Source organism: Sminthopsis crassicaudata, chromosome 2 (genome assembly GCF_048593235.1).
Source record: "Sminthopsis crassicaudata isolate SCR6 chromosome 2, ASM4859323v1, whole genome shotgun sequence".
In the NCBI taxonomy this organism is placed as follows: Eukaryota; Metazoa; Chordata; class Mammalia; order Dasyuromorphia; family Dasyuridae; genus Sminthopsis; species Sminthopsis crassicaudata.
In genome coordinates, this window is record NC_133618.1 from 482,923,636 (window position 1) to 482,941,846 (window position 18,211).

The window sequence follows — 18,211 nt, forward strand, 5'->3', positions numbered from 1 at the left end:
AGATCTTTCTCAAAATGTGTCACACCCCAAAATTAAACATACAGTATTCTAAATGTGGTCAGACTAACAAAGGCAAAGATTGATCTGAACACTAAACCTCTCTTAATGCAACTTAAGATCAGATTAGCTTTCTAAGCTTCCATAACATACTATTCACTCAGATAGAGCTTCAAGTCCACTTAACCAACCATATCTTTTTCAGAGGGACTATTGATTAGTCTTGTCTCTTCCACCATATCCTTGTGAAGTTTATTTTTCGTGTCCAAATAGATTACATTTATCTCTTTTCAGCTGCATTTTAATAAATCTGACTAGTGTTCTAGCCAGTTAATTTCTTGAGTTTTCACTCTTGTAATATAGTATGTTGCCTATCATTCATAGCTTTCTAATTAAGATTTAATAGAGATACTATCTATAGCTTTATCCCAAGTTATTAATTAAAATGATTGTAAAGTATATGTGCTGGATGCTCTTTTTCTTATATTTCCCCAATTCACTTGTTGCAGAGTCAATCCATTCTTTACTTCTAAGTAGTATATTGAGGACACAGAGATAGAGTCAAATAGATGACTTCAGATCCTGCTTCAAACACCTGCTTGCTTTGTGATCTTGGGTAGTTTCACTGACCTTTTAGGCCCAATTTCCTCTTTTGTAAACTTTCTGCAGTTTGGCATATTTGGCTCCATCATTCAACTGAAACTGTCCTCTCCAAAGTTACCAGTGATCTCTTAATTGTCAAATCTAATGGCCTTTTTCCCTGATTATTCCTGATCCTTCTTGACCTCTCTAGAACACTTAACACTAGATGATCATGTCATTCTGAATACTGTGTCTAGTTTTTCATGACTTTCCTCTCTTGATTCTTCTTCCTGTCCAGTTGTTCCTTCTCATTCTCATTTGCTGGTGCATACATTCTTTGCCCTCTGTATATTTCCTAACGTTTTGTCCTGGAATTTTCTCTCATTTCACTTGATACTATTTTCCTTGATAATCTCAGCTGCTGTCTTAAATGTAATTATTACCTCTGTGAAAAGGATTCCAAAATCTATTTTTCCAAGTGTAGTCTCTTGTTTTCCTTTTCCATATTACCACCTACCTTTTAGATATCTAGCAGTAGATGTCTCATTGGCATCTCAAACTCAGCATATATTTCACTATTTACATATTGTCTTCTTATTAGAATGTCAGTTTATTTCTTTGTATCCTCACCACTCAGAACAGTACCTAGCAGAGTAGGTGCTTAATAAATGCTTTTTTTCTTTCTTTCTTTTTTCTTTTTAACTTAATTTTGACAACACAGGTTCAAGCACAAATCTCAGTGGTATTCCACTGGAGTGCTTCGTAGTTGAATCTGGAATTGCATGAAAGACTCTTATCAAATATTCTACTTATATTTACATGTGCCTTTATCTACATCATTTTATTGGTCTACAAACCCTGTCACAACAATAAAAATAATATAGATTAATCTAATGTGGCATGATTCTTGATAAAGCTTTTTGAGTTGAATATGATCCACTTTGTTTTCTGGATATTCATTAACCATCATCTGTTAATTCAGGAATCAATGTCAAACTCAAGTCCAGCTTGTAGTTTATAGATTCCCTTTTTTGCAAATTGAAAATTTGAAAATCCCTCTTTTTTAGTGCTTTAGTACTTTTCCCATTCCCCATCATCTTTCACAAGTCACCTCCTTTATTTTCTGCATTTTTAAAAATGTATGAATGTGAATTTTCTTATAGATTCCTTTTCAAAACATATGCATGGATAATTTTTCAACATTGACCCTTGCAAAACCTCGTGTCCCAAATTCCACCTTCCCTTTCCTCAAGTCCTTCCTCTAAATGGCAAGTAATGCAATATATGTTAAACATTTTTAAAAATACATTTTAAATCCAGTATATGTATACATATTTACACAATTATTGTGCTGCACAAGAAAAATCAGCAGATTCCTGTTTTAGATTTTTGAATCCTATGTGAACTTTTGAATGTATCTATTACATTGATCAATAAACATTTGTTAAGGACCTATTATATGTCAGGCACATAAGTGCTAAATGTTGGAGATGCAAAAAGATGCAAAAAACAGTCCCTGTCCTCAAAGAACTCACAGTCTAAAGGGGAAAACAAGAAACAAATATATACAAATGACCTATGTACAGGAAAAATGGAAAATAATTAATAGTGAAAAGGCCCCAGAATTAAGAGGATTGAGAAAGATTTCCTGTAGAAGATAGGATTTTAAGTGGAACTTAAAAGAAGCCATGAAAACAATAGGTAGAGATAAAGAGAGGCCTTGATAGGCCACAGATTGGAAAGAGGGAAAGGGGAAGGACAAGAGTCAAGATTGTTACTCCTGAGGGAAGAGTACTGGTGTCCTACAGTAATAGGGACAATTCATAGTAGAAGAGGCAGAATTTAGGAGGAGAGATAATAAGTTCAGTTTTAGACTTGTCTACTGGACTTTCAGTGAAAGATGTCTAAAGGGCTATTGGAGATGTCACATTGGAGGGTCAGCAGAGAGGTTGGGACAGATTAGGTAGATTTGAGAGTCATCAACATAGAGATAGTTAATTAAATCCATAAGAGCTGATGAGATTAACAAGGGAAGTAGAATATAGAAACAAGAAGGGCCAAAACAGAATCTTTCAGGATGCTTAAAATTAGAAAGTATGGTCCAGAAGAATATCCAGTAAAGGAGACTGAGAAGAAGCATTCAAATAGGTCGGATAGGAGAACCACAAAGTACATTAGAAATAATGGGGATAGAAGATCAAATGATGTTGTTGTTGTTTTGTTTTTTTTCCAGATGAGGGAGACATGGGCATATTGGTAGGTAAAAGAAAATATACTAATAAACAGGAAGAAATTGAAAATAAATCATAGAATAGGGATGACAGAAGGGACAGTCTGTGGAAAGAGTCAGAAAGCAATGGGATCACTTGAGCAAGTTAGAGATATTAATACTGGTTAGGAGTAAAGTCACCTCAGTGGTAAAAGGTATAAGAGTGATCTGAAATGAGGAACAGGCAACTGAATGATCTCAATTTTTTCTGTAATACATGAGGTGAAATTCTCAGCTGAGAGTGTGAGGAAAACCCTAGGAAATTTGAGAAGGGAAGAAAAGATTTGAAAGAGCCTTTTGTGAGGGTGGGATGAGGTGATAAAGCAGGAATAATAGGATTGCCTATCAGCAGTGAAGGCTCTGTTTTAATTTTGTAACATAAATGTTTAGTGGACCTAGATTTTTCCTACTTCCATTCAAGAACACAAGTTTAGGAGTAGTGGGCAAAACCAGCTAGACAATTCTCCCTTTAACATAAGTGGCCAGTTATGAACCGCATGCCCATAGAGGGAGCAGGTCAGGTCAAAGATACATGGAGGCTGGGGACAGAGAAGCAAGAACCAGGGACCCAGGGCCAGCCACATGGGAGATCTACTTGGAACCAAAAAGAAAACAAAGGAGTAAGGGGAGTGCTCTGGGTTGGGGGAAGACAGGGGAAGTGGGGTGGGCAGAGCCATTGGAGCTAGAAACAGACAGGAGAGGATGGAGATGAGAGGCTCAGGAACAGACACAAAGCTTGAGTGTGGCCTCAGGGATGCCAGGGATGCCAGAGATGCGAGAGCTCGGCACTTGCGCAGATTCGTAGAACAGGACAAAGGTCTCCTATCTCAGCTATAGAGGCCTCAAGCCAAGCCTCTAATCAGGTACTAGAGGTCGGGTCAGTTCTTTCACTTATAGGGTTTTTTTATGGGGAGGGAGGTTAATTTTTTGTTTTGGTGGGGCTCAGAGGCCACAAAATACTGAGTTAAGGGGTCAGAGTGAAGAGAACACAGTATTATATAGTAAAAATAACAGATTGAGGGGAGGGGATGTGGATTTCTTTCAAAATTCTTTATATAAAATTTAATTTGCATAATGTGAATTTACATTAAGCAAGAGCAGTCTATATTTTCTATACTATCCACTTTGATATATATATAAAATGTTGGGGTGTTTTTCCCCTTTCTTTTCAAGTTAAAATCCTCTAATTTACAAAATTTCATGTGAATACTTTTTAGTTAAGTATACTTTCACCATGGCGCCTATATTTTTTTAAAATTCAATTTTATTTTCAGTTCCAAATTCTCTTTCTCCCCACATTGTTTACAATGTTACTGTTTGTTACTTAGATTATTCTCTGTTCTTCTCAGTTTGCTTTGTATTGGTTTATATGTCTTCACAGATTTTTCAGAAACTCTCTTCTGAATCATTTCTGATAGAATAATTATATTCTATCACATTTCTATACCATAATTTATTCACCACATTACCCATCTGATGGACATTCCCTCAGTTTCCAATTCTTTGCTACCACAAAAAGAGTTTCTGTAAACATTATACATATTTATATTCCTCTTTGTTCTTCTTGGGATAGACTTAGTAAGAATATTACAGGTGGGGGCAGCTAAGTGGCGCAGTGGATAGATCACCAGCCCTGAATTCAGGAGGACCTGAGTTCAAATATGATCTCAGACACTTCACACTTCCTAGCTGTGTGACCCTGGGCAAGTCACTTAACCCCAGCCTCCAAAAAAGAAAAAAAAAAAAAGAGTATTACAGTGTATGCTTTTATAGCTTTGGAGATATAGTTCCAAATTGTTCTCTAAAATCATTGGATTAATTCACAACTCCAGCAGCAGTGTACTGATTGATGTACCCATTTTCCCACATTCCATTTAGCATGTCATTTTCTTTCTTTCTTTCTTTTTTTTTTTTTGAGCATGTCATTTTCAAACCTTTCTATTATCTTAGTATGATCAGAATGAGAGTACCTCAGAATTGTTTTTGTTTGCATTTTTTAAGTAAGATCTTTGTCAGAAAAACATACTGAAAAGATTTTTTTCTTCCACACTTTCCTTTTCTTCTAATTTTAGCTACATTTATTTTGTTTATGCAAATACTTTTTAGTTCTATTTAATCACAATTATCCTTCCAGTAAACTTCTATCTTTATTTGATTATGAATTCTTTTCTCCATAGATCAGACAGGTAATTTCTTCCATGTACTTATGATTCCCTTATGCTATCATTCTTTTATTTTTAATAATATTTTATTTTTCCAAATACATGCAAAGTTTTCAACCTTTGTAAAACCTGGTGTTCCAAATTTTTCTCCCTTTCCTCATTCCTCTCTCCCTAAAACAACAAGCAATCTGATATAGGATAGGATAAACATGTATAATTCTTCTAAACATATTTCCATAATTGTCATGTTACGTAAAAAAAAAAAAAAATCAAATCCAAAGGGAAAAAACACAAGAAAAAAAAGCAAACAAACAACAGAAGATGAAAATACCATGCTTTGATCCACATTCAGTGTCCATAGTTCTCTCTCTAGATGCAAATAGTCTATTAGAATTTCTTTTAATTACCTAATTGTTGAAGAGAATCAAGTCCACCACAGTTAATTGTCATAAAATCTTGTCGCTGTATACATGTTCTCTTGTTTCTGCTCATTTAGCATCAGCTCATATAAATAAGCCTTTCCAGGCTTTTCTAAAATCATCCTGCTTATCATTTCTTACAGAATAATAATATTCCATTACACTCATATACCATAACTTATTCAGCCTTTCTCCAACTGATGAGCATCCAGTTTCTTGCCACTATGAAAAGAGCTGTAATATTTTTGCACATGTGGCTCCCTTTTCCTCCTTCAAGATCTCTTCAGGATATAAACCCTGTAGAGACACTGCTGGATCAAAGAGTATACAATTTGATAGTCCTTTGGGCATAGTTCCAAATTACTCTCCAGAATGGCTGGATCTTTTCACAACTAAACCAATAATGCATTAGTATCCCAATTTTCCCACATCCCCTCCAACATTTGTCTATGTTGTCATTCTTTATGAATAAATTATGTACCCATTTTGAACTTGGGTTTATTTTATATCCTGAAACTTTACTGAAGAAGTTCATTCTTTTAATTAGCTTTTTAGTTGACTTTATTTCTCTAAATAGGCCATCATCTTATCTGCAAAAGATAAAAGCTTTGTTTCCTCTTTGCATACTTTTCCCTCCAGTTTATTTTTCTTGTTGAATAACAATAATGATAATGAACATTCTTCCTTCATGCCTGATCTTAAGGCTTCTAGTTTATTTTCATTACAGATAATTCTTTGTGATTGGTTGTAGATATTTATCTGTTAGTTATCATGTTTAAAAAAAAAAAAAAGTTCTATTTGATCCTATATCTTATGGAATAAGTATTGTATTTAGCTTTTTCTGTATCTGTTGAAATAATACTATGATTTTTGTTCATGTTTGTTATTATCAATTGTACTTACAGAACTAGCCCCAAATTCTTAATATAAATCCAGCCTGTTTGTAAGATCTAATTTTTGTGACATATTGTTGTAATCTCCTTAGTAGTATTTTATTTGAAATTTTTTCATCATTAGAAATGTAAATTGGTGTTTAGTTTTCTTTCACTATTTTGGTTCTTCCTGGTTTAGGTATCAAAATCATATGTGTGGCATAGAAGGAATTTGCTAAAACTATTTTTTCAAAATGTTTCTATAGTATTGGGATTGTTTATTAAATATTTGGTAGAATTCATTTGTAAATCCAGTCTGGTCCTAGGTTGTTGTTTTTCCATTAGTGAGCTTATTTATGGATTGTTCAATTTTTTTTTCCTAAGATAAGATTACTTAAGTATTCCATGATTTTTATGAGATTTTTCTGAAATCTGGAGGAGTTATATGTTAGCAAATAGTCATTCATTTCATTTAGGTTAAAGTTTTAGTGGCATAAAGTTGAGCAAAATAATTCCTAACAATTGTTTTCATTTTCATCTTAATTGATTGTGCATTCCCCCTTTTCATTTTTGATACTGCTGATTTGGTTTTCTTCTTCCTTTTTTAAGAATCAAATTATCCGGTAGTTTATATGTGTTGTTGTTTGTTTCAAAGGAACAAGTTTTAGGTCTTTTAAATTAATTAATATTTGAGTTTTTTTTACTTTCAATTTTATTAATCTCCTTTTTTCAGGATTTCCATTTTGATATTTAATTGGGTGTTTTAAATATATTATTTTAGGTTTTATTAGTTGTATACACAGTTCCTTGATCTATTTTTGATGTAACATTTAGAGATGTAAAATTTCTTTTAAGTATTATTTTTGGCTGCATCCAACAAATTTTGGCATATTTTCTCATTGTTGTTATTTTCTTTAAGGAAATTGATTCTTTCTATGATTTGTTCTTTGATTCACTCATTCTTTTGGATTATTTAGTATCTAATTTTTAATCTCTACTTCAAATGCCCTTTATTGAATGAGATTTTATTGCATTATAATCTGGAAATGATGAGTGTAATATTTCTGCTCTTATATTTGTGAGGTTTTTACAATTTTAGTTATTAATGCTCTTTTATTGAGTCATATATTTGAATACCAAATTTTTCTATTCAGCTGTTCTTTTTTTAGGAATGCTGGAAAAATTTTTACTTCCTTAAATGTTTATTTATTTTTTCCCCCTATAGAATTATACTCTGTTTTGCTAAGTAGATTATTCTTGTTTATAATCTTAGGTCCTTTTCTTTAGGTTGCTGCTAAATCTTGTGGTATCCTGACTGTGGTTTCACAGTTTTTTTAATCATTTCTTTCTGGATACTTTCAGTATTTTCTCCTTTACCTGGGAGCTCCAGATTTTGATTGTGATAGGAGTTTTTTTTTTCCCTTTTTAGAAAATTATTACTGGATTCTTTAAATTTGTTTTGCTCTCTGGTTCTAAAATATCTGGGCAGTTTTCCTTTATAAATTCTTGGAATATGACCTCTAGGCATTTTTTGATTCATCACTTTATTTCTCCTCAGTCTATTTTCTAAGACAGACAGTTATTTATCCTGAAGAGATTTTTCACATTTTATTTTTTCAGTCTTTTGATTGTTTTATTGTTTCATTGTTTCTTGGTATCTCATGGAATCATTACCTTCCATTTGATCAATTCTAGTTTTTAAGGATATTTTATTCATTAATCTTTTTTAACTCTTTTTAAAACTTTTTTTTAATCATTTGGTCAAATCTGATTTTTAAAGAGTTATTTTCTATAGATTTTTGTGCCTTTTTAACCAGGCTATTAGCTCTTTAATTTTCTTGCACAGCCCTCATTTCTTTTTCCAAGTTTTCTTCTATTGTTCTTATTAAAATTTTCTAATCTTTTTTTTGGTTCATTTTAAAAATTTCCTTTTTTAAAAAATCACTTATAGGAATTCTTATTGGATTTATATCCTTTGCTTGTAGACATTTTTAAGTAGTTCTCTTCTTCTGAGTTTGTTCTTGAGCTTCCCTGTCACAATAGTTTTGTATGTTCAGGTTCATCTTTTTGCTATTTCCAAAGTAGTGTGATCTAGAGATATCTAGTCACTGCCCTCTTGGTCTACACTTTGATTCTTACCCAGGTAGGACTCTATTCCCTCACAACTGCTTCTATTCCTTCCTGCCCTGAAATCTAAAGCTGGTAAATGGGTGACAGCTTCTATATGGTCCCTGATCCTGTGCCTAGAACTAGTACAGGGATCCCCTGGGATATCTTTCTGACCAGGTTTTTAGTACCTTTAACATCCCTGGGTGCTACTACTGCCTAGCCAGTGCAGGCAGTGTCTGCAGATCTCTCTTTCTGTGCTATTTAATCTGCCCTGGGCTGGAAAAAAAAAAATTGACTCACTATGACTTTTTCTTGACTTACTTCTCAGACTTCAATTTGGCATGTGTTTTTATGCATGAGAGATATTCTAGGTAAGCTGAAGAGAAGTTGCTAAAGTCTTCTTTCACCATCTTGATTCCACCTCCATTGTTCTCTAGTAAGGTCTTCTTATTTAACTGTTGAGTTTCCAAAAATGCCTTTCTCATCTTTATTCCTTCAGCATCTCTACTATTGATCTCTTCACTTTTATTCTCCTTTTTTATCCCTCATAGAATGGTACTTAAGAATCCACATTATCATTCCTTGAAGATCAAGCAGCACCTCTCATAAGGTCCAGTCCTTCTTTTCTTTGCTTCTGTATTGCCAACTCAAATATCTGAAATAAATATGGAGTTAGAAATGGTGAAGAATCAGAAGCAGCAACCTGCCTCAGTTTCTCTCATAAGTGAAAAAGATTTTGAGAAGGTCATTAGTGAAAAAGCTACTTTTGTAGCAGATTTCTTCAAGTTTATGCAATGAATCTCACTCAAGAACTCCCAAAAGCATCTACAAATGAGGGAGAACTACCACTTTGCACACACCAGTGTTGATCTCTCATGAAAAAGCATAATCCAGATGGTTACGGTATCATTTTGTTTAGTCTCCACATCCAGCTAACACATTTGAGGAAAAGATTATACAAAACACAGAGGAAATGACACCCAGTGGTTAAATTTTAAAATGTATCCAGAAGAATATTTTTGTTTGCCCCATGACAGAAGCAACAAAAGACTTACCCAAGGCAAGGATCTACTTGTGGCTTATGATGATATGGACTCTGAGATGAATGCTAAAGGATCAAACTACTGGAAAAATAGAGTAATAAGGGTGGACAGAAGTGCCTGAAAGCTCGACAGAAACTCAATTTGACTGTTGCTGGTTGTCAAACTTTTAGCCATAAACTTTCTGATTTTGACTTGGAAAGAATCTTTTGAAGAGGTGCCTGTTGTTGCTATCAAAAAATTGTGAAAGGAGAAATATGTCATGCAAGATAAGTTCTCCCATGTAGGGAAGGTCCTTGAGCGATTCCTGAAAATTCCTCTGATGACAACCTGAAGAAATTAATGTGAGCCTATCCCAGGGAATAGTGATGGAACTCAGGCAGGCAGGGGTAGCTGAGAATTTGATTAAATTGTGACTACTGATAAAGATATTATGATAGAAGGTTATGTCCACTGGTGTGATCATTGTAAAAACCTGGACCCCAACTACAAAGAGTTGGAAGAAAGTCCAGCAAAGATGGCTACTATGGTCAGTGATATGCCTTCTTCACATGTAGTCACAGTCTTCCCTACTATCTATTTCTCTCCAGTGAATAAGCAGAATTCATGGAAATATAAAGATGGTGACCATGAAGTTAGTGATTTTAATAACTACCCATAGAAAGAAACTACAAAGTCTCCTATGATCCAAGAGGAAAAATCTAAAAAAAAAGAAGGCAGAGGAGGATCTCTCAAATAGCAGCCAAAAACAGAACACTTTGTAGAAAGATTTATCAGTGATGGGGGCAAGTAGTGCCTCAAGGATAAGTGAACAGCAGGGATATCATTTGAATCCTGTTTAATTTTCTCTAATTTTTTCTTTAGATGTGAATGGACACACCAAGATTGGTTAATATTTGTTTGTGGTGTGGGAGGGCTGGGAGTAAGAAAGGATAATTTGTGTTAGGAAAATATTGAAGGGATTGGAGGGAGTTGAATTGGGGATTATTTTCTATTTTTTTGTACATTTGGAATAGTGACAATAAACCTCCTTTTAAAAAAAATCACTCCTTTCCCCTTTTAAGAGTGGAGAGATATTCCTCAAGTTGCTGTACTTTCTCTTCTAAAAGGACAAATTTAGAGAAATCACTAATCTTTTTACCATGTTATCACACGGTCTATATAGACCATTACTTAAATCTCCTACCTTTAGTGCTTTGCAAAACAAGATCTTCAGTCCTCATGTTGTATTTGTTAATAGCTCTTGCTTACTAGTCCTTGTTCTAATTAATCATTTGTCCCAACTTGTCCATAATTATGAACTACAATTGTCTCTGTGAGGCCTAGTAAAGTTTGGCAGCTCAGCCCTTGGAGCTCCTGAATATATCCCTGGACACAAAAGCAAGCCTTGAATTTCTAATTTTGCCTCTGGTGACTTTGTACAAGTCAATCAACAAGCATTTATTAAGCACTTACTATGTGCTAGAAACTCTTCTAAGTATCCCATCCCCACAAAAAGGGGAAAAAACATGAGGGGTTTAGTGCAGAGTTACCTGTTGGGAGGATCATGATAAAAGAACACTGATCTTTAGGTGAAATAGACTAGAGAGTGAATAGTAAGGGAATGTAAGTTTATATTTCATCCTGGTACCTTGTTAGAAAGGCTATAACTTTGAAAAGTGATCCAATGATGTAATTCAAAGGTTTTCATTTCTTCATATTAAGGCATCATACAAACATTATTTAATTCTTCCAGCAACCCCTTGAGGTCAGTGTTAATTATCCCAGTACACAGGATGAGGGAACCCAGATGCATAGAGGGCAAGTGATTTTGCCCAGGGCCAAAGAATGAGTCAGTTGTAGGTACAGCCAAAATTCAAAACTCATTTAACTGACCTGTTTCATGCTATATGTCCCCAAGAACTCAGTATTCCACCTCTAACTACCTCCCTCTCAAAAAAAAAAAATTGTGAAATTGATTTGTTTTAGACAACAAATACTAAACTTTGCTCTAATTTATTTAAAAGTACTTTGCTGAGGTGGTTATTGATGTCTTTTTTTCTGTGTGAAAGATGTATAGGGACTCTCCATTTTGACACTCTAGTGGTTCATTCCTTTGAGGATGGGAGAAGGGTAACAGTTAATATAGTCATATCGATAGCTTTCTGCAGTGCCCCCATGCATATATTCTTCAGACCAGAGACAGCATTTTCCACTCTTTTTAATTCTGATTCACTGGCTGTCTCCACTGTGCTGCTTTTTAGTCCTCAAGAAGAACTTAATGGTTGATATGATATTGTTCTGATGGGAAGGTTGGGCTTTTTTAGTCTAGAATAGGTCTGAAATTTGGGATGCAATCTTTCTAGTGGTAATGCTGGACTGTCTGGCCATCCATGTTATGACACAAATTAATGTAGTAGAGTATGTAAAATACTACATTGTACACATAGGAAACAATGACCAAGTTGAATAGCTCTGATAGAATGGTTCTTCCATGCCCTTCCTTCCTGTCACTCATGATTGTTCTTCAGTGAACATCTTGTAAAGGGGCTTCTGTCTTCGACCTGACTGCTTTATGCCTGGAACTTTAAGATGATCACAGACATATTCTTGTCCAATATCCCTTTGAATGGTAACATTCATTATAAAATAGGATTTTCTTTAAGGGCTCAAAATGTACATTCCCTTTAAGATCTAGTACTTCCCTGTCCTCACCTGTTTGTGTGTTGTGCTTTCTGTCTAGCTTGTGTCTCTCTCCACAATTCTGGCACTATATCACAGATTAAGTCTCTTACTTGAATGACATCCTGTTTTGAAGTGCAGATTAGTTGAGACTTTATTGAATTTTTCATAGTACAGCTGCTGCTTCTACAGCCTGTGGCAAATTGCCAGTTCTATTATGAGTGCTGGTTGCCCCTGTTCACCAACCCCCTTACCCCTGGCCCAAATGAATTCTCAGTTCTCGTACTGAATTCAGCATTACACATAGCAAAGGATTGGATGTCCTGAAACCGTTGTTACATAATTGTGGATTGGCTTTCACCCATTCGACATTACTTCCTCCTGTGACAGCATAATACCAACTGGCAACAGTAATTAGGTCTCAAAGAAGTAAATCACAGACCTCCAAAAGACAGAACACTTGCAGCCCATTAAGTACATTGTATGAAACCTAAATACCATTTCATTTGCATCTTTATATTGTATAGGTGGCAGTTTTCTTTCTACAACTTATTTTTAATTAAGTGATGATACTTCTTTCTCCAAATTGTTCCTTAGCATGTAATCCAGCAATCTGCCAAGTGACTAAAGGTCAAAAAGAGTTTTAGCCAGTCCTCAGTTATTGACCATCATGGGAGCCAAAGCAGAAAAATTCTCCCATCTCCTTGACCACCCAGTACCAGTGGCAGCGCCTTCACAGCCAGTTTTAGATTATAAACAAAATTAACCTTTCCTCTTCCTCCTATGCAGTTCAGAGGAATGACAACAAAACAAAAGAATTTGGAGTTAGGAAATACCAGGTTCAGATGCTTCCCTAAGTAGACGCTAGATGTGCAAAAAATGAGCAAGTCCTTTAATTTGTCCTCAGTTTCCTCAATTGTAAAATAAAGTGTTACCTGTTTTAATCCATCTTTAGAGTTGCTGTAAATGACTTGCCCAGAATCACACAGGTAGGAAGTATTGTATCTGAGACCAGATTTGAACTTGAGTCCTCCTAACTTCAAGAGGTGCTCTATCTACTGCGCCATCTACCTGCCCCAATTGCTGTAAATTTTAGGTGAGATAATATATCCTAAATAATTTACAAACTTTTAAAGCTTTATATAAAAGTTAGCTACTATTATTTACCTAGACAAGCTGTGTGCTCCCTCCTTTCCCCCACCGTGGATGTTTTCCAAAGAGATAGCATATTTTACCCCATTAATTGTATTGTTATACAGTTTTCAAAGTTCTTTCAGACTCACAGGTGACTTTATTCTTAAAACAGCACTGTGTGATAGAAAGAAAGGCAGGAAGGAAGGTGGGGGGGGGGGAAGCAGAGAGAGAAAGAGAAAAGGAAAAGGAAGGAAGGAGGGAGGAAGGGAAGGAAGGAAAGATGAACAGCCAAAACATTTAATTAAAACAGAAAAATAGGGAAACTACACTACATGTTCATCATATTAATAGTTTTTTAATTTAAAATAACTAAATAGTAAAAGAGCTAGAATACTGCTGTGGTGTAGGAGATAATGAGCTAGTAGATTGAGAAAAATATGGAAAGACTTAGACTTATGAAGGAAGATATTATCCACCTTCAGAAAAATAGAGATCAAGCATAGTAGTCTTACATAGATGTATATGAATGTATGCCTATATACATGTGTTTATGATTATAGATTCTATGTATATCATGTGTATATAACTGTAAGTGTATATATCTGTATCTGTCTCTCTTCATATATGTGTGTGTGTGTGTGTGTGTGTGTGTGTGTGTGTATACACATACACATACATGCTTAATTACAACTTTCTTAGGGGGAAGGGGGAAAAAAAGTAAAAAGTACACAGTGGAGAACAAAAAAACCTACAAAGAAGTAAGGAAATGATGGACAATTCTGAAAACAATGTGTAGTATTTGTTATTTAGATTTTCTTGAAATGGAAATTTTAATTACTTCATATTTTGAATCTTCCCTTATGTTCTGCAGTACACATGGCAATGTTTTTCTTTTCTTTTCTCATTTTATGTTTAAGTTTAAAATAAAAAAAATATTTTATTCCATTGTTATATAATCACAAAGCCAGTCAGAGGGGAAATTTGATGGCCATCTATAATTCGATAAGCAGCTGCAAAGATTCTCCTTTTGCTATGATATGCAGTGGATGTCAAGGACCATCTTCCTAAGTAACAGAAGAATAATTAAGGGATTTTTCAACAGATCCAGTAAGAGAAGCTTCTAGAAGTGCCATCAAGGCTAGGTATTGAAATTAGGAAGTGAAATTGTGGGGTGCATAAGTCACCACTCACCTTTTTTTGTTTAATTTGCTTCCTCTGGGCTCTATTTATTTCATCTTTAATAGATACTAAGTATTGGTCTCATACAATTTTCCTTTATGATACCGTCAACAAAAGAGTGTGTGTGTGTGGGTGTGTGTGTGTGTAAATTTATGGTTTTTATAATTTTTATTTATTTATTATTTAAATGTATTAAGCTGATAAATTTATTAGCTCAGCAGAAAGCATTCTCAGTCTGAAATAACCTAAGCTTAATCCTGGTTCTCCTTTTAACTTCTATGGTCTTAGAAAGTCCCTCTTAGAGACCATTAAAAAAAGGGGAAAAGGCCCACATGTGCAAAAATGTTTGTAGCAGTCCTTTTAGTGGCAAAGAACTGGAAACTAAGTGGGTGCCCATCAGTTGGGAGATGGCTGAATAAGTTATGGCATATAAATGTTCTATAAGAAATGATGATCAGGCTGATTTCAGAAAAGCCTGGAAGGACTTACACAAACTGATACTGAATGAAGTGAGCAGAACCAGGAGAGCACAGTAACAATGATGATGAACATAATAGATTTGGCTGTTTTCCACAATGAAGTAATTCAAGGCAATTAAAATAATCTTCAAAAAGAAAACTATGGAGACTGAATGTGGATCAAAGCATAGTATTTTCATCTTTTGTTATGTTTGCCTTTTTTATGTGTTTTTTTTCCCCCTTTTGATCTGATTTTTCTTGTGCAGCATGATAAATGTAAAGATATGTTCAGAAGAATTGGGCATGTTTAACCTATATATTGGATGACTTGCTGTCTAGGAGAGGGAGAAAAAATCGGAACAAGGGGTTTTGCAAGGGTTAATGTTGAAAATTATCTTTGCATGTATTTTGAAAAATAAAAAGCTATTATAAAAAAATAAAAAGATTTCTTGTGCATCCAAAAAAAAAAGTTTTGGTTCTCTATTTCAAGTTAGTTGGCTTTCATTTCATAATGTTCTTGGTTTTCTTGGACTGCTTTTTCTAATTTTTTTTATCCCTCTTATTTGATTTTTAAAGTCTTTTTTAAGCTCTTCAAAGAAATTTTTTGGGGCTTGGAACTATTTGACGTTTTTATTAGAAAAAAGAATGGGTCTTTTTAGGTCTGTTATTTTCTTCTGGATTTGAACCCTAATCTCTATCCCCTTAGTAGCTTTCTTTGGTCAGATTCTTTCTCCTTTACTTACTCATTTTTATTTACTTTTTTGTTTCATTTTATTTTTAGCAGCTATTAATTTTATCAATTCTAGACCTGAGGTATGGGAAATAATGTTTCAAAGCCTCCTTCTTACTCTTCTTTTCTGAGTTATGTTCTGGGACTCAGCTTGGACTCTTCTCTCTGTGCCATGGCTAGCACCCTGGGGCATATTGTCTCCACTGTGATCCCTCCTGAGGCTGCAAACTGTAGCTGTCCTCAATGCCCCTCTGCTAGTGCAATCACAGGTATGTCTTATCTCCTCCCTGTAGTGGCAGTCCATCCCAGACACATCTGGCCAACAAAGCTGTGCTGGTATTCCTTGACTGTGGAAACTTCTTCAGTCTTCTCATATTCAACACTGTCTTGTAAATTTGGAGTTTCTAAGCTACCTACAGGGCTTGTGGTTCTGCACAGTTGGCCTAAAGGTGTTTGCACTTCATTCTGGACAGAATTTCTGCTCGTTTCCTAGGGTCTTCTTAGGTTATCTAAAGAGAATCACTGCCTTAGTCTATTTGTTTATTTCTGCTGCTCTACATTTCTTCTGAGGGTATGTTCTGTGGTTGGTTTTAGGGGTTTTTTGGTGGAGGAAATTTGGAGAGCTGAAAATTTTCTGATTTATTCCACCATCTTCCCAGAATCCTCTCCCCAAATAATTATTTCTAAAAGATAATAGAACCAACATTGTTTTAGAAATTTCAGAATGTTTTCTGAAATTCATTGCTTTCTGATGTTCTATGTCCATATATTGAGAATGTATCTAAATTTGTAATATTGGGGGGGGGGGGACTTACTAAAACATTGTTTACCGGAAGAGGGAGGGATAAGGTAAATTCAGCAGATGTTCTGTGCCAAGTCCTGGAAAAGGGGGGGGGGGGAAAGATGGGGTCTCTGCTCTCAATAAATCTATAGTCTAGTGGGAAGAATAAAAAGAGTGGGGGAGAGGGAAGAGAAAAGTCATAAGATCAAAAGGGAATAGAAAAGGCACAATTCCAAGAGTCAGAAAACTCACAACCTCATAGAATAATTAGAAGAATGGTTTAGAAAACTTCAAGAAATACAATAAATGGTGAACATTTTCTGCCCTGCCCCTTCCCTCTCTTCACTCCAACAGCTAGATTTCTTGGCCAGAAACGAATAATTAATCCCCTCCCTCTATCCTTCCTTCTATCCTTTCTTCCTTCTATAGTTAGGTGGTGCACTAGGATCCAGCTGCACACGCAGTTGTGACATTGGGATGATTAGCACCTGCCTCACCTTGTTGTACAGATCAAAGGAGAACATTTGTAAAAATCCTAGCAAACACCTGGCCCAAAGTGGGCACTTAATGATGCTGGTTCCCTCCCCCTCCCCCTCTTTTCTATTTCAGATAGGACTTCTCAGAAAGGCAACATTATGTGTGGTAAGGAAAGCACTTAATTTATAGGAAGAACCCAGGGCCTGAATTATTGTTTCAGTTCTGCCTAACTCTTCAAGCCTGGAGTGCTCTGTAGTGCTTTCTCCAGCTCATTTGATAGATGAGGAAACTTAGGCAGACAGAGTTTGGGGACTTGCCCAGGTCACCCAGCTATATCTGAGGCTAGACCTGAACTCTGCCAGACAAGTCTTCCTGACACCCAGCCTGGAGCTCCTCCCACTGTACCTGCACCACCAAGACCAGCTTGCTGAATGTCTCTGAGCCTTAAGATTCATCATTTGTAAATTGAGCTAATTCCTGGGTCACACTGAAGTTTGATGTAAAAATCAAATACATTACTCTGTGTAAAAGGCTATAAACCTCACAGTACTAGATGTTTTTGTCATCAACCATAGTCCATCATCCATCATGATATCCGTGTTAGAAGTTTGAACCTCAGTGAGTCTATACTTTTCCCCAGCAATCAGCCAATCCAGGGTTTATTCAGATCAGGATACAGGAAGTTGTCGTCTCATTATTGTAAGGGATTCTTAGGAGGATTCCTCTTTGGCTTTCATCATCGCTGACCTGTGCTCTTCCAAAAGATGCGCAAGATGTGATGGTAACTGCCCTTTCCAAATTCAGATTACCCATCTACAAAGTTTAAGACTTCATCAAGCTCTGTTTAGCCAATTTAATCAAGAGTGTAAAAGGATTCAAATGGCCTTAGGGCATGGCTCTTACTTAATTATCAAAAATGGTTTAAATTCATCACTTTATATTTTATATGTAATTCATCATTTTATATCCATCCCTGTATGCTTGAAAGTCATACACAGTCATCCATAGAGTTTTATTTGGATTTCTTTGCTTCTCAGTAAAATAGAAAGATGAAATATTTGATTTTAGAATAATTGATAAGCTTCTGATTTGTCTTCTTAGATAAATTGCTAAATGCGGCAGATTGCAGAATACTTATATAACAATACATTTATTTAATACTTTTAAGGATCACAAAGATTTTCTTTTCAATATCTCTATGAGGTAGATGGGTTTAGTGGTTTACCTTGAGTTATGCAGCTATCAAATATACAGGCTAGAAGAAAATTTCTGATCTTCTGGTACCCAGTCTACAATTGCTTGAACTATGCCATATTCAGTTGTCTGAAACTCTTGTGATTG

The 18,211-nt window shown here is 35.2% G+C and overlaps 1 protein-coding gene and 1 pseudogene across 1 annotated transcript in view; both read left to right on the plus strand.

Moving 5' to 3' along the window:
- LONP2 (lon peptidase 2, peroxisomal) overlaps positions 1 to 18,211 on the plus strand; it is a 116,042-nt gene that overhangs the window by 86,054 nt on the left and 11,777 nt on the right. The gene's annotated exons all lie outside the window — the stretch shown is intronic.
- Positions 8,092 to 16,466, plus strand: LOC141557537 (protein disulfide-isomerase A3 pseudogene; annotated as a pseudogene).